An 18,325-nucleotide genomic window follows, 5' to 3' on the forward strand; every position below is an offset into this window, starting at 1 on the left:
TCTTATCCAAACAAAGCCTTGAAAGTCCTACCAGAAATGGAACCATTTCTCTATAGGGGTGGCAAAGTGGTTCAATTGTCTAAGTTGATAATCAGACAAAGCTGCCACATATGAGAGTGTGATAAATGAGAATCATTGTTATCAATAATGAAAATGGTTAAAAAGACAAAAAAAAAAAAAAGAAAAAAGTTTCAGCGGTTGAACCAGAGGGACCACTTGGTCATTGACCAAATTAATCAATTTTATTTTCTTTTGCAAATTAACTATTTAGGGATAAAATGGACACAAAACTGCAGTTTGGAAATATGGATTAGTGTGAGTATTGATGATCTTCAATATTTTCATTTTTGGGTATGTGAAATCTGGGCAAAATACCTAAATTTTATGGACAAAAATGATTTAAGAAGTGTTATAATTAATTAACCTAAGGGCTGACGCCTTGAACTAAATGCCCAAATATGAATAGACATTTTTGGTATTAGTGCTTGGCATTCTCATAAGATTCCCTACTTTTTAAGTGCAGAATACAACATTACATCAACAATCTCAAATGATCACTCAATTCTTTTCTTACAGAAATAATGATAGCAGAATTTGAAACCACACCACCACTAGGACAATGCATCCAACGCACCAACTAAGCTACCCTCAATTGGTTCAAATATGAATACATTAATAAGATAAAGGGCCTTAACCCTGAGACAATCTAAGTAGATAAATTCAGAGGAAGAAGTCGAAAAAGAAGTGAAGTGTTGGATAAATACAAAGAGAGAAGGTGGCAAAAAGGAGCTTTGAGCTTTAAATGGCATGAAAGGTTGGTTTTTGTTTTGTTACCACGCAGTGCCGTAGTTCTAAGGGAATTGGTTTGGTTTTTGTTTCCAAGCCTCTTGTTTGATTGACCCTGACAACACTATTGCTTAAAGGCGCAAAGCACAAGTGGACAATATCATTATGAAAAATGATTTTTTTTTTCTGCAAAGATGGAGAATGATTTGAATAAGCATTAAATAGCAAAAGTACTTCTGATTGCTTGGATTGTTTTGTCTTTACAAGCTTATATTGTATGGCTAACATTCCTCCTCGAATACAAGGCCTCTATAACTTGCCACATGTTGCATTTTACTAGACGATCATTTCATGGCTCAAAACCCATCTCGAATTGTCAAATATGATCATAACAGTACTGTACTGAGTGATCTTACTCTTGGGAATATTAATGTATGAATTGAGATTAGTCTATTGTTGAAGGCAATTTTTATAGTAAGATTCAGTGAATATTGCATTGTGGTGAATGAGCAAGGTACAAGTGTCATCATCATCATCATCTAACCCTTCTCTCAAATATAAGGCGTCAGCTACATGAAACCTGTTTCATCATAGTACAAGTGTGTACCATATTTGTTGTTGGACGTTTAGGGAGTGTTCTTGGGAGTTCTAAAAAAGTATAAAAATATGAAAATTATTTCGTTTAGAAATAAATTGTTTTTTAAAACAAAAACATGAAAAACATGAAAAACATGCTTTTGGTAGTAAACAAAGTGTTGAGATGCATGATAAGAAAAATTTGCATATCATGTGTTTTCAAGCCTTGATAATAATAGCACAATAGTCAAAAAAAGTGACAATAATAATTTTAGTGTTCTAATCAAAACCCACACGATAAAGATAAGTAATGAAAGCATGGTGTGTATTGGTGAAATGGATGACCTAATTGACTAGGTCAATGGGTTATGGATGAGGCATTTGTTTACTTTTCTTTCTTTTTTTTTATATTTTAGTTATTTCCATCATCAATTATAATAATTCTTATTTTTCAAACACATTTTTGTTTAATATGATAAACATATAATTTTAAAGATATTTATTTTTTATAAATTTTTGTAATATTTTTTATTTTTATTTTTAATATTTAATTTATCATGGTATTTGGAACGTTAACTCACTATCTAGATAGGGAAATGGTTTCATTTTTAGATCAATTTTAAACTTTGTATTTCATTTACATAATTAACAAGAACAATTATTGTTTATCACACTTATTTTTGTTTAATATGACTGGTATATGATATTAGACAATTGTCTAAAATTTTCAGTTTTTTTATATTCACACAATCCTTTGTATTTTCTACATTAAAAATTTTATTATTTAACTATGACATCATGGGTTGATCCATTTAACCCTAATAGCTGAACCACACTAAACTACCACACCAATATGAAAATGGTTTCATTTTTGTGTTAAATTTAAATTCTGTATTCTTCTATCATTAAAAATAACTTCTTATTAGATCTGCCAAAAGTTTTCTATGATTTTTTTATGTTTATATATTTTCAAAAGTTTAGTATTTACTTTTGTCATAATGAGTTGACATATTTAACTCAAATGGTTGTACTACTTACCCACCACTTGAAAAATAATGATGTTATTTGTGGGTCTGTTTTAAAAATATAGGTTTTTATACCATTGAAGTTTTTTCTCATGAATTTAATTAATGCAATTTAATGATGAGAAACAAAAGTAACTTAAATATAAGATTAAATGAGAGAGAAGAGAGTTGATCTCATAAATATAGGTCTAATGAGAGAGAATAAAATGAACCTAATAGCTGCATTCAAATTACAATTTGTACCCTTAAAGTAGAGGGTGGCTAAATTCAAAGAAACAAGGACATTTTGGTCAAGAAAACGGTTGACCTTAACATCACTATTGCTTAAAGGCGCAAAGCACAAGTGGACAATACCATATAGGAAATTGTTTTTTCTACAAAGATAAGAAATGATTGGAGTAAGCATTAAATAACTAAAGCACTTTTGATTGCTTGTATGTTTTTGTAGTTGCAAGCTTATATTGTATGGCTAACATTCTTCCTCCCATATACGGCCTCTATAACTTGCCACATGTTGCATGTTGCTAGAGGATCATTTCATGACTCAAAAACCAACTCGAATGGTCAAATATGATCAGAACAGTATTGTACTGAGTGATTTTACATTAAAAGAAACTCTTAGGCTCAGTTTGGAAAGAGTACAAATACAAATATGTATAGTTCAAAATCTTGTATTTTGTATACATTTGTATTGTACATATTTGTATTTGTATTCCTTCCAAACTGAAGCTTGCAAAGATAATGCATGAATTAAGATTCATCAATTGTTGCAAGAAATTTTATGGTAAGATTCAGTGAATATTGCATTGTGATGAATGACCGTGGTACAAGTTTTGTTGTCATCATCATCCAAAACCCTGTCCCAATACATGGTGTCAACTACATGAATCTTGTTTCATCATAATACAAGTGAGTATAACATTTGTTGTTGGACAGTTAGGGAGTGCTCTTACGTTATTTGATTTGAAAACAAATTGTTTTTTTTTTTTTAACAAAAAACATGGAAAACATGTTCTTGCTAGTAAACAAGGTTGAAAGAAAAAAATTGGATATCATGTATTTTCAAGCTTTGGTATTCACTCCTTATTTTACTAGTAAGTGTTCACGTGCACGTGGTAGTTTCAAATGACAATAATAATAATAGCACAATAGCTAAGAAAAGTGATAATAATAATTTCAGTGTTTTTATCAAAACCCATGCAATACAGATAAGTAATAGAAGCATGGTGTGTATCAATGAAATGAATGACCCAATTTATTAGGTCAATGGGTTATGGATGAGACACTTGTTTACCTTTTTCACTTTTTATATTTTATCTAATTTTATCATTAATCACAATAATTCTTATTTTCAAGTATTAAGACATACTTACTTTTTTTATAAATTTTGTAATATTTTCTATGTTTTTATTTTAATATTTAATTTATTATGACATCACTAGTTTACTTGTGTGACTAAGGGAGAAATGTCGCTTCGTTCAATTTTTAGAACATTGGTTTTTTATCAATGTTTTCAATCTCATGGTCAAATCAATTAATCAATCAGTTAACCATCATCATACCAATATTTTGGATCCATTTATTATCAGAATACTTACTTGCAAAAATTACTATTTGAGTGAATAATGTGATGGCCTAATTCTTTAAACCATTAAACAATTTGGCCTGGTCAGCGGAGGTTACAAGTTAGATATTAATTCTTCTTTTCCTTGAATAATTTTAAATAATTTTATTTCACATTTATATTATTAATGTGATGAATAAATGATATTAGATATGTGCTCATGTTTTTCTATATAATTTTTACATTTTTATAATATATTGATTTTCTATATATTTTTAGTTTTTATTACTTAAATAGGACATCATGGGATAATCCATTTGATCTAGAGGCAAGTTTCAAAGTATTGATATGTATCGGCCCTTATCAAGAGCTTCTCGATACATACGCCCCTACAGAGGGTGTATTGGGGTTTTGACCAGTTCAGGGGTGGACGGACCGGACCTTAATCTGACCCTTCTGAACCAAATTAAAAAAAAAAAGAAAAAATTAAAAAAAACTATTGATACTGCCTGATACGCCTCTACTGGCCTATCGAATTTTTAACCTTGCCTAGAGGGTTGTGTTGTTACCCCACCACTTGAATGGATGGAAAATATGTTCACTTTTGGGTCAATTTTATTGTATTTCGTTTTATTATTAATAGGGCTATGGACTGGATATTGATCCAACCCAATCCGGTCAAACGTGAATCCAATCCAAATGAACCAGATCCAATATAATCCAATGAATACCTAGAACTATTCTGAATTGGTCCAATTCAACCAACCAAATAAGAACAAGTAGCAACATTCGTAACAATTAATGAATTTTTTTTCTCCATTAGGATTTATTTACATGGTTTCAAATGTTAAAATGGGTTGGATTAGGTTGGGTTGCTGATAGGTAGTTGATCTTCAACCCGCATCCAGTCCACCCTAACCCATCCATTTGCCACCGAAACCATCTTTTTATGAGCCAGCACATGCTTGAAAAAAGAAGACATAACCGTACGTAATTGGCAACAAAAGTCTACAGCTTGGTTGCATTAGATGTGATGTGTTGATACTTCGTGGCGAGGTCGCATTCTGTGCATCAGACGAGTGCACCCGCGAATGAGAGCCGAACACATGTTAATCATGAATTAACGGAAATTTTATATGTTATTAATAATTTGGCTGGTTGAACTGGTTATTATTGACTCTCCTTCGGTTGAACCGCCCATAAAGACAAAAAAAATATTTAAAAGATTTTTTTTAAAGGGATTTCATTCGAACTCCCCCATTCCTTCCCATTTCTTCCACCTCCGGTTCTCCCAGTTCCACAAACTCGAACGTATATTCCTGACGGAGAAGAAGAGAAGAGGAGGCTATAAAATGTTTCGTGGATGCTTTCGCCGTCGATGCCCATCGGTGTGTGGATAGGGTTTGGTGCAGGAAAGGAACAAAAACTCTGTAAAATGGAGAGAGAATGAGGAAGAATGCGTGGCCTGCATGTTAGTCTCGCTTTCTCTTTCTTCTTCTTCCTCTTCTTCCCATCTTCTTCTTTCTTCTTCTTCCAAGAACCATTATTCCTCACATCGGCAGTTATCAGTCATCAGTAGGGCTGTACACGGGTTGGGTTGGGTCGGTTTATTGAGGTTTTTCTAATCGACCCGACTTGGTCGGGTTACCTGAGGTGGAAACCGAAACCGACCCACTGATAGGCAAAACCGACCTAATCGGTTTTGGTTTTGCTCCTGTAGTCAAACCTTATTTCTAAAACTTGTTTCACCTTTGGTCCAGTGTCAACCTTACTAACCCTATTCCACTCAAAAAGCTTTTGTATTCAATAAGACAAAAGACAAAATTGTTTTATAAAAGACAAAAGTTATCAATATTCAATATTCAATAAGACAAAAGTTATCAATATTCAATAAGACAATAAAATAGAAAGTCAAACTGTTTTATAGAAAGAAGGCTGAAACATTTATATTTAAAGAAAATTTCTAAATTTAATCTAGGTAAAAGATGACACCTAATTCTAATTGTAATTGGCTAATGGGTTGCCTATTTGGTGTAAAAGACTATAGAAACTAGAATATATATAATTTAAGGCTGTTCTAGTTCTAGTAGAAGACTAGTTAAGTAGGAAACTAGGAACTACCGAACTAGTAGAAGACTAGTTAAGTAGGAAGACTAGTTCGGTTTGGTTTTGGGTCGGTTTCGATTTTTACACAAGAAAACCGAAACCAATCCGATATTTTGGTTTATAAATTTGCCCAACCAGAAACCGACCGGTGCTAATGAAAACCCGACCGACTCGGGTTGGGTCGGTCTTGGTTGGTCGGTTTAGTCAGGTTGGGTCTTCTTATGAACAGCCCTAGTCATCAGAACAAAGCTAATCTCCCCAAGCCCTAACCCCTCTTTCAGTAGATTAAACACCCCTATTACCATATCCTTTTAAAAAACCCCTATTTCTGGTTGACGTGTCCTACCTGTTCGTCCTTCAGATTGGACCTACCACTGGAGAAGATGAAGAAGAAGAGTTGAAGAAGAAGAATAATGGAGAATCGAAGAAGAAGAGAAGAAGGATACGTTGCCGCTGCCGGAACTTTGTCACCGTCCATTCACCACCGGAGCTTTGTCGCCACCGAAGGACAAGGGTTACTCTGTTGTATGGGTGTGGGTATGGTTCGATGGAGAGAAAGAGACAAAAGAACTGGAAAAAGAGTCGATGAAACTGGAAAAAAAGGACTTTTTGATTGAACATTCGACTGGTCCGTGTTTACACAAACCGGTTCGTTTCCTTGCAAACCAGATTAGACCGCGTTAACGCGCAAATGCACGTTAACATTAGGCGCCACTCGCGGGTGCACTCGTCTAGTGCAGTGCACCCACGGGTGCACAGAATGCGAGCTCCTTTGTGGCTATTATTTCTCTTTGTATTCATCTTGAAAAGGGAAAGGAAAAGTACCAATTAATTGGGCCGGTAAAGAATGTATCGGTTAGGTATGCAAGTACGTTGAGTTAAGAGTCCAAATTCCATTACATTCATGCCACTTGATTTTGTTGATTGCCTATTCACTTACTGAATTGTTCCAACATGAATGACTGAGGTATGAAAATTCCAGCTAGTGGATAGACTTGTACATGGGTTGGGTCAGGCTTTTACTCTTCATAAATATGATTTTGTTAGACTCGAGCCTAATCTGACCCGACTAGCGGGCCTATAACTTGGGCACAAGCCCGACCCTGATAAAAAGCTCGAAGCTCGAAACCCAACCTAATAGAGGACTCACCGCTAGTGACTGTGCTCGCCGGTGAGTTGAGATTTTGACAATGAAAAGTGAAGTTAGTTCGCATATGTGAGAGAGAGGGAGAAAGAGAGAGAGAAAGAGAGAGAAAGAGAGAGCAGACTTGCCACCGCCGCCATTGCCTATGTTCGCAACCTCGCCAATGTTTGAGATTTGAGAGAGAAGAAGTGAGAAGAGGAACGAGAGAGAGAGAGAGAGAGAGAGAGAGAGAGAGAGAGAGAGAGAGAGGACTCATTGCTGGTCTGTCGGAGTTTAATGGTTGCATTGGTGAGTGTTCGCCGGTTTTGTGACTGCCTGAGAGTGTGAGGATGTGATGTGAGTCACTGTGAAGAGAAGAGAGGTTCGACAGTTCAGCTAACTCGAAAGAGATGAATGAGGAAGAGGGGTTACTTAGGAGTTAGGGTATTAGGGTTTTTGGGTTTAACCTATAGGCCGGGCCAGGTTATTTTGGCAAATCCCGAGCCCAACTCGAATTTATTGCAGGCCAGGCTTTTTGGCCCGAGGTTAAACCTGCGGGCTCAAATGTATGTTCAAGATCTCAGGTCACCCGGCCCATGAATAGGTCTACTAGTGGAACAAGGCAAAATCCATGGTTTTGTAACCACAAACTTAGAACTTACTTTTGTTTCAATAGGCCAATTTTCTCCTTTCAATTTAAAACTCTAAAGCCCTAGACCTAGTGTACATATTTTATTTCAGGCTTGGGCCTAGGTTTTGTGTTCAGGCTCGGCTCGGGCCCAGGCCCACATCAGGCCTGCAAATTTTATGGCTAGGCTTGGGCTTAATACTTCAAGCCTATCTCGGCCTGCATATATTTAAATTTACACATTTTGTGTATAATGTATACATATGTATACAAGTAATTTTACATTATATTATATTATATATATATATATATATATATATATATATTAACATGACATGTATAATTTATATTATATATAATATTTTATATTATATAATGTATAAAATAAGTTTATATGCATGTTATATCATTTAGTATAAAATATTATAGATATGTAATGTTTTATATATACGAAAGACATTGGCCTAGAATTAGACTCATCCTGGCCCTAATATAAAATATAAAAAATTACACTCCATGCTCTGCTCTTGCTCGTAGGGTTCTCCTCCTCAGCCTCAACCTCTAAATATAATCCTTGAGGAAGGAAAACAAATAGAAAGGAGAAGAAACGAAGCCTTTCATAACATATAAACCAAGCGAGATGGACACAGTAGTTGAACCTTCGTGGCCGGGAAATTACTCTATTAATCAGAAAAGGCTAATCAATGGTCTTGTGCGAGGCCTTGAGTTTGCCCTCAAGTCCGTTGACTCTGGAGAGGTCTATCAGAACCCGTCGAGTAGCAGTGAGTTTGCCCAGTTGTGGTGACCCATGGACGGAAGATTCTGGTGAGAGCAGGAAGTCTCTTACACTTAAGGATCGTAAAGGAGGTTATAATAGAAGGTAATTGGTTGATCCATGCTGGAAAATAATGAAACAAACTTTGTTTTAGGCAAGGAAGATCTAGCGGTAACTCTCTAATGGAGGCCCATCCCAAGGTCCATCTCACCATATGGGCGGCAGCTCATAGGATAAGGATAAGGGTAAGGTTCAAGAAAGGATAATTCAAGAATTCAAGAATTCAAGACTCATCAAGAATCCAAGAATTCAAGATCCATCAAGATTTCCAAGAGTTCAAGATAATCCAAGACTTCCAAGATTCATGCATGGAGATCAGACGGTGAAGATCAAGCCAAAGAATTCGATCCTATCAAGACCAAGATCTAGAAGAATTCGATCCTATCCAGATTAGATGTTTTGATATCTATCTTAGATGTTCTTTCCTAGTTCTTCTACAATTTCCAGATGTACTATAAATGTTGCTCTTTCCAAGCTAATACACACTTCATATTTACACTTCAAAAATTTGCCACCTTTTCTCTCTCCTCTAGAGATTTTCGTTTTTGCTTTGCTAGAAGCGTATTCGCTTGGTGCTTGCATAGCCAATCCAGTTTCATCGCTTCCATGCTACATTAGGTGGTATCAGAGCAGGGAGTTCGCCCAGTCAGATGGCCAACCAAGACGATAGTATTTGTAACCCACCCCGTGACAGAGATCAGGGGTTCCCAACTGTTTGGAGAGCAATCGAAGAGCAACGCACGACCACATGTAACATCGAACAACAGTTGGCAGAGATGGCTGAACAACTTCGAACCTTGTTACGGGAGGTTGTTCCACGAAACCGGGAAAATTCACATCCAATCGAAGGAGACAACCCCGATAGACCACCCATCAACACTACATCCCGGCGTCCAGTTCTTGACAATGACAGTGATAATGAGTTAGAATTCGGTGGTGCTCCAGTTTTTCTCGGCAACGACAGAAATGGAAAAAATTCGCACAATCAAGGTAATTTCGTTTGGTGGGAACGCATGAGAGAGACTCGGATCAGAGAAGGAAGGGGTCTTGTTCGAACAGGGAGGCGCATGAAACAGTTAATCAGAGGTAGAGCTTGACCCCCAGATTATGAACGGTACATGATTGAATCATACCAACAGTGTGCGCAGGGTTCCCGTAGTGTTAATGAATATACATCTGAATTTTTAAGGTTAGCTTAAAGAAATCAATTATTTGAAAGTGATAACCAGCAGGCAGCCCATTATCTGAGCGGTTTGAGACCGTCTATCAAAGATAAAATTGGTGTACAGATGGTTCTTAGTGTGTAGAAAGCAAGGAACCTAGCCTTGAAAGCGGAATTGATGTTCCAAGAAAAGGCCCATAATGATAATTATCGCCGGTACAACGGAAGCGACGATAGACTGGCAACTGTCGACAGGAACAAATCAGCTCCGGTAATACAACCTTCACACCCGGCAAGTACAGCTAACGCCAGTAAGGCCATCGTAGGAGGACATACTCTAGGTAACCCTTCCAACCCTCTTAAACCCAGTAATCCCTATGCAAAGCCTGCTCCTTTTAAATACTTTAAATGTAATGAGGTTGGACATAGGTCTACTGACTGTCCCAGAAGGAAGGCAGTTAATATGGTGGAAAGGGAGGAGGAAGAAGATGTGGAGGAGGAAGTATACTGTGGACCTGATGGGGAAGATGAAGAAGGTCCATACGAACATGAAGAGTATACTTGTGTTGTGAGGAAATTAATGCTGTCCCAGAAAAATAAAGAAATCTCTCAAAGGCACAGATTGTTCTATACCAGATGTACTATCAAGGGTAAATTATTTGATTTAATTATTGATAGTGGCAGTCAAAAAAATATTATTTGCAGGGATGTAATACAAAAGTTACAACTACTTCCTGAAAAACATCCAAACCCATACACAATTGGGTGGATTAAGGAAGGAAGCAACGTATGGGTGGAGGAGCGCTGCAAGGTACCCTTTTCTATTGGCAAGTATAATGATGAAGTATATTGTGATATTGTAGACATTGATGCTTGCCATATTTTGTTAGGTACGTCTTAGCAATTTGATACAGATGCAAGGCACATGGGTAGGAAGAATACCTACCAACTTGAAAAAGAGGGTATACGCTACACTTTGTTACCCATGGCTAAAAAGAGTGTTCCTAAGGCCCCAAAAGCAAATGAAAAAAAATTCCTTACTATTATCCATTATCATGTTGAATTTGTAAAAGAATGTAAGGATACTCGTGAGGTACATTTGTTAGTAGTAAAAGGAGAAAATATGAACGAGACCCTGGAGGAAAATAAAATTCCAGTAGAAGTGCAGGGACTACTTGATGAATTCCATGATGTAGTTCTAGATGAATTATCAAATGAACTCCCTCCCATGAGAGATATACAACATCATATTGATTTTGTTCCAGGTGCTAGTCTACCTAACCTCCCACATTACAAGATGAGTCCTAAGGAGAATGAAATTTTACAGGAAAAGGTAGAAGAATTGTTGAAAAAGGGACACATTCAAGTCAGTATGAGTCATTGTGCAATACCAGTTTTGTTAACACCCAAGAAGGATGGCAGTTGGAGAATGTGTGTCGACAACAGGGCCATTAATAAAATTACTATTGGCTATAAATTCCCCATTCCTAAGCTGAATGACATGCTAGATCAGCTTAGTGGAGTCGTGGTTTTTTCAAAGATCGATCTCAGGGGTGGCTACCATCAGATCAGAATCCGCCCCGGAGATGAATGGAAGCAACCTTCAAGACTAGAGATGGCATGTTCAAATGGTTAGTCATGCCCTTAGGACTAACCAACACACCCAACACTTTCATGAGGCTGATGAACCAGATACTACGTCCCTATACTGGTAAATTTGTTGTTGTATATTTTGATGATATTTTAATTTACAACAAATCTATCACCGAGCATATTGAACATATTAGGGAGGTCCTAAAAACATTAAGGGAAAATAAATTATATGCTAATTTGAAGAAATGCACTTTTGTGAATGATAATTTGTTATTCCTAGGATTCATTGTGAGTAAGGAAGGAATTAAAGTAGATGAAGAAAAGGTGAAAGCCATTAGGGAGTGGCTGACCTCATCAAATGTTATAGATGTAGGACGCTTCAATGGGGAGATGAACAAGAGCAAAGTTTTGCTCTCATAAAAGAAAAGTTATGTGCTGCTCCTGTCCTTGCTTTACCAAATTTTGATAAATTATTTGAAGTTGAATGTGACACCAATGGAGTTGGCATAGAGGCTGTATTGTCCCAAGAAAAGAGACCCATGCGTTCTTCAGTGAAAAAGTTATGTGAATCCAGGAAAAAGTGGTCCACTTATGACAAAGAGTTTTATGCTGTGGTGAGAGCCTTGAAAACATGAGAACACTATTTAATTGCAAAAGAATTTGTTCTTTACACTGACCACCAGGCCCTCAAGTATCTCAGTGGGAAGAAACAATTACGAAGTGATCTGCATGCAAGATGGTCTTCTTTCCTTGACAAATTCCCCTACAAATTTGTGTATAAAGCGGGACAACAAAATAAAGTGATCTGCATGCCGATGCCCTTAGCAGATGTGTAGCCCTCATCAAGACCCCCAGTATTGAGATTGTGGGTTTTGAATGCCTAAAAGACTTATACGCCCCGGATGAGGACTTCCAACAGGTATGGGAGAAGTGAGTGAATCACCCGCCAGCAGATGATTTTTACATTTATGAAGGGTTCCTTATGAAGGGGGAACAGTTGTGCATCCCTTGCACCTCCCTCCGCGAAAAGATTACCAGGGATCTGCATGGGGGTGGATTAGCAAGACACCTGGGAAGGAACAAGACAATAGAGGCAGTCAAGGGGTGTTACTACTGGCCGAAGTTAAGAAGGGATGTGTCCACTATTGTGAGTAGATGTTATATTTGTCAGACAGCTAAGGGACAAACCCAAAATACTGGTCTCTACATGCCTCTACCCGTTCCTACTGCTATTTGGGAAGTCTTGTCCATGGATTTTGTGCTAGGCTTGCCAAAAACCCAAAAGAACATGGATTTCGTCTTCGTGGTGGTTGACAGGTTCTCTAAAATGGCTCACTTCCTCCCATGCAAGAAAATAGTAGATGCATCAGCAACAACCAAATTATTTTTCAAGGAGATTGTCCATTTACATGGGGTACCCAAGACTATTACATCAGATCGAGACACAAGGTTCTTAAGTCACTTCTAGATGACCCTATGGAGGTTATTTGACTCATCACTAAGTTTCAACAGCACAGCCCATTCGTAGACGGACGAACAAACAGTGGTAGTAAACCAGACCCTTGGTAATTTGATTTGCAGTATATGTCCGGAGAGACCGAAACAATGGGACTTTGCCATTGCACAGGCTGAGTTCGCCTATAATAATACAGTACACAGCTCTACAGGTAGATCTCCATTCTCCATTGTTTACATGAAGGTTCCAAATCATGCACTGGACTTAGTGAAGCTACCCAGAGTACCCGGTGTCAGTATCTCCACAGAGCAGATGGCGGACCAGATCCAATTTGTCCAAGAAGCCGTGAAGCAGAAGCTTGAACAAACCAACGCCAAGTACAAGTTGGCAGCAGACAAGCATCGTCGGCACCAAGTATTTGACGTCGGTGACGAAGTTATGATATTCTTAAGGAAGGAAAGGATTCCCGTGGGAAAATACAACAAGTTGCAGTATACAAGATCGTGAAGAAAATCAATGACAATGCCTATGTTATGGACCTACCAGATCATATGGGTATCTCTAAGACCTTTAATGTTGCAGACCTTCATCGCTACCTGCCAGAGATGGCACTTGCATATCCTAGTCACGACTCGGGGTCGAGTTCTTTCCAAGTGGGGGAGAATGATGGAGGCCCATCCCAAGGCCCATCTCACCATATGGGTGGCAGCTTATAGGATAAGGATAAGGGTAAGGTTCAAGAAAGGATAATTCAAGAATTCAAGACTCATCAAGAATCCAAGAATTCAAGATCCATCAAGATTTCCAAGAGTTCAAGATAATCCAAGACTTTCAAGATTCATGCATGGAGATCGGACGGTGAAGATCAAGCCAAAGAATTCGATCCTATCAAGACCAAGATCAAGAAGAATTTGATCCTATCCAGATTAGATGTTTTGATATCTATCTTAGTTGTTCTTTCCTACTTCTTCTACAATTTCCAGATGTACTATTAATGTTGCTCTTTCCAAGCTAATACACACTTCAGATTTACACTTCAAAATTTTGCCACATTTTCTCTCTCTTCCAGAGATTTTTGTTTTTGCTTCGCTAGAAGCTTGTGTTCGCCTGGTGCTTGCATAGCCAGCCCGGTTTATCGCTTTCACGCTGCGTCACTCTCACTAAACATATTTCGGCCTGGGTTCATTGCTCCATCAGCCGTTGGTCCCGATCATATTTCGGCCTGGGTTCATTGCTTGCCGCCACCTCCTGCTGATGGAGGGATAAAAGCCGATCGACAATGACGAAACAGATCTCGACAATGACGAAATAGAGAACGGAAGAAGAGGAAACGGGAGGGAAAGGCAAAAGAGAAAGAGAGAGAGAAAAAGATGAGAGGCTAAAGGTGAAAGTCTAAAATAGGAGACTCCACCGCTGATGGAGGGTTCATTATCCACTAATATTAGTCTATTCGTTCAAAATAATGAGATTGTTTTTTTTTCTTATTTTTTAATAAGGAGAAAGATCTGACTATGTTTATTAATTAGGTTTTGTAAGGAAATATGCATACATGCCAGGAGGAACTGTTGCACCCTTCTTGGTTGGTTCCCAACAGGTGCCTTGTGATTGAAGATGATGCGAACTGCTTACCAGAGTAACCAGACACTCCTTTTCACGATATAACGTTTCTTGTTTGTAGTACTCCGTTGCATTGTAATCAGCATGTTTTTTAAAACCGAACCGGTCAGGGCACCGTTGTCTGGTTCGGCGGTTCAACCGTTTGGGTTGAGTGATTGGACCCATAATATTATAAATAAATAAATAAACAAAAAAATACTTATGTAGAATAAAAAACAACATAAAAATTTAAATAAGATACAAAAAATACACGACAAATATAGGAAAAAAACAACATATGAAAAAAATAAAAATATCTAAATATAAAATTAAAAAAATATCCAAAAATTATAGAAAAAATATGTAAGCAAGAATATGTAATGAGCACCTATTTTTTAGAAGAATAAAACATATCAGTTCAGAAAAAAATTATCTGAACATATTTTGAGAAGAAAACATATATATCATATCAAAACATATTTTGTGAAGAAAAAAAAGAAAGAAAATTGATTGATTCAATTGAATCAAGAGCTCCCTCATCAATCAGTAAAAATAAGGATTAAGGAGTTAAGTGTCCCCTTTAAAGTCATTTTCTTTCAATCTCAAGTTGTCTGTAGAAATCCTACCAAAGAAAAAAATCTCTAGAAAAATTAATTCATGCTTACTAAACAAGCATAAGCATATATATATATATATATATATAGGGTTAATGACAACAAATTATACCATTCTAGTAGGTCCAAAGAATTCAAAAAATCAATTAAATCACAAAAAAAATCAGAAAAAAAATATACCTTCAGGGATATGTCGTCGATGGGCTCGGGCAATCTACCGCTGCAAGTCGCTCGCCTCCGTTATTGCAAATTCGCCAGTTGCCGTCGGATGCCAAAGTTGATGGCCAGCGCAGGTGGTAGGGTGTGAGGGTTGAGACTTGAGAGGACTGAGGAATGAGGAGGGAACTCGGGAACCTAAAAGGCTAAACCAAATAAGGGACTGGGGATTGGGATTCAAAAATTGTGGGATATAATTGACATTATATTTTTTGTTTTTTTTTATTTAAAACATTAAACATAAAAATATTAACCCACGAACCGTTGCCCAGGTTGAACAGTTTAGCCGTTCAACCGCCTGGATCAGTGGTTTTTTTTACTTTTCAATGTTTTTTTCAATTTTCCAGTTTCTATTAAAACTGGACCCGGATGACTGACTGAGAAAGACATTTTGAATAAAAATAAACAAATCCCATTACTTCACACATGGATCAGGTATAGCTAGTATATATATTAAAACAAAACATATCACATCAACAGCTAGACCTCTCCTTTATTTCTTACCCCAATCAAATGCTCCTATGCCCCCTCCTTATATCCTTCCAAGCTCTATCATGCCCTCTCTCTCTTTTATTGGGAAACTTCCATTAATTCTTCCTAATCCATTGACAGCACTATTTTCACCTCCCCAAATGTAGATATGGCCTCTTAAGTGATTCGAAGTGGCATTGGGGTTATTTGTAGAGACAGAGCCGTTTCCCATGTTGCATTACCAGCCTAGCCTATGTCTCCTTGTGATTCCTCCGCTGCTAAGGCCTATGCTAGGCTTTAGTTGGATCCTAATATGGCTGGATGAAAGTGTAAGATCTTTATTTTTATATAGGGTAAATGTCTGAAACCTCCCCTGAAATTTGATAATTAAAATTATTTTTCCTGAACTTTCTAACATAGTTATAAGTAGATTCTCTTTGGTAGAATATTCTAAAATGAGGTATGAAAATGTTCAAAATATTCATACAATTAATTTTAATTAACAAAAATGTATATTTTTCATGTTTAATTTTTCTTCATATGAATCACTACCCCAAACCCTTCTAATCTCTTTTCTAAAATTGACTTATTTTTCAAATTTGCCCTTTATATCAATCACTCAAACGTAAAGCTACAACTTTAAATTCCCTTTGTATTTGTTGTTCATAAGATTTGTATTATTTTTATCATAAAAACCAGCCTCAATAGTAATTGCATAGGTATTTTGGACATTTTAATGCCTTATTAGAATATTTTACCAAAGGGATTTTAATTGCAACAGTATCAAAAAGTTGGGGAAGTATTGCAATTACTAAACTTATGTGGAGGTTTCAGCAACAGTCAGAAACTTTAAGAGAGGTTTCAGCAATTTACCCTTTTATATATCAATCCTAAAATTTAAACCCTAAGTATTAAAACTTAAACCCTAAACCCTAACATCTATATTCTCAGCATCTAAAACCTTAAAACCTAAAATTAGTGTATGCATTTGGTTGGATGCATGACCTCTGAGAGAATGACATCCAACTGTACATCAGAAACACACCTTTTATTTTATTTTATGGGGGAGATGTTACCAATGTATGACTGGATGCCAATGTTTTTCTTTCAGAAGACCCGGACTCCTTTTAATGGTATTGACTCAACCTGTAATTGATGGACTTTTCATGGAAATGTGACACTTGCATCCTCTTCTTCATCGGCCAAGAATTTGGTGCTCTTGGCATTCACCTAACCACCTAATCTGGTAACGTGGCCTCGCAGAACAGATGGGTCTCGTAGGTGCATTGGGACCAGGCTGGGTTTAAGTGTGCATTATTTTATTTGCAAATCCCAAACCTAGGCCACCTTTCCTGCTGTCATTGTAGCATGATGCCTATTGTCTCTGATCATTGTCCATAAGATTCAAGCTATTGAAGGAATAACTAGGGCTTGACTAGATGGAGAGGGTGACCGGCCTATACTTTAACTCTAAATCAGCAGCAATTGATTGCTTCAACCGTGCTAATGAATGACCATGAGAAGCATATCCACATCTTGGTTGAAATATGGATCAATCAAATATATATATGCTTTGCTTTCATACTAACTAATGGCTCCATTTATTTGAAACATAATTTCATTTGCACTAGTAAAAATGTATAGGGTATATTTCAGAAGAATGATTCTAGTTTACATATATTTTTTTAGGGTTTTACTTCGCTTTAAGTTGTATTTTAGCTCACTTAACATTGCAAATATAATACAAAAAATAAAGTAAAATTTAAAATCAAAGTTAAATCAGAATTTGTATTCCCATAATTCTGCAACTGGTAAAAATGAAGTTGCAGTGCAAACAAGTTAAACCAATGAATCTAATAAGGTAGTAAATTTTTCATTTAAATATGGTCAATTTTGTAAACATATTGTCATATCAGGATAATTTTGCAAACAAAGTCATTTAGATAATATTTATTACCATGGATGATCGGCCGAATGGAGACATGTCATGGGGGATGATACCATACAACTATATGGATTTATCCATACTGCAGTATCCATGATGAACCCAAGAACCTTGCATATCTATCTGAGAGTTTTTGTACAAATTAGTGCTGCAACTTAGGTCAAATTAATTCAAAAGTAGGGTCTGTTAATGTTAGGGTTAGGGTTGAAAATATGAACTTGGCTTAATTTCGACTTGGGTTAGGATTAAAGCTTTGGGCAACCTGACCTAGCTCAAAGGCTCCAAACCCAATATGTCTTCATATTTATATCAATATATATTATATAAGAATCTAACTATATGGTATATTTCAAATCAAAATTTTAATACGTCACATGTGGTTTATTTAATTTTCATTGATTCATGCTACACAAAACGTGTATTCACCCTTAGAAACTTTAACATCATCAAAAGTGCCATTATAGCATGTCACTTTATCACTAGTTGGTTCATGTTGGAGTCATATTGCAACAATTTTCATAGAATTCACTATAGATTTTTGTCATTACATAAATATGTATGAATGAACTATGCATCCATGAATATATATAATTATATAGTGCATGTACAATTTTAAGTTTGAAAACAAA

This window comes from Nelumbo lutea, chromosome 6 (assembly GCF_056320005.1).
Source record: "Nelumbo lutea isolate HS-2025 chromosome 6, American lotus-T2T, whole genome shotgun sequence".
Lineage (NCBI taxonomy): Eukaryota > Viridiplantae > Streptophyta > Magnoliopsida > Proteales > Nelumbonaceae > Nelumbo > Nelumbo lutea.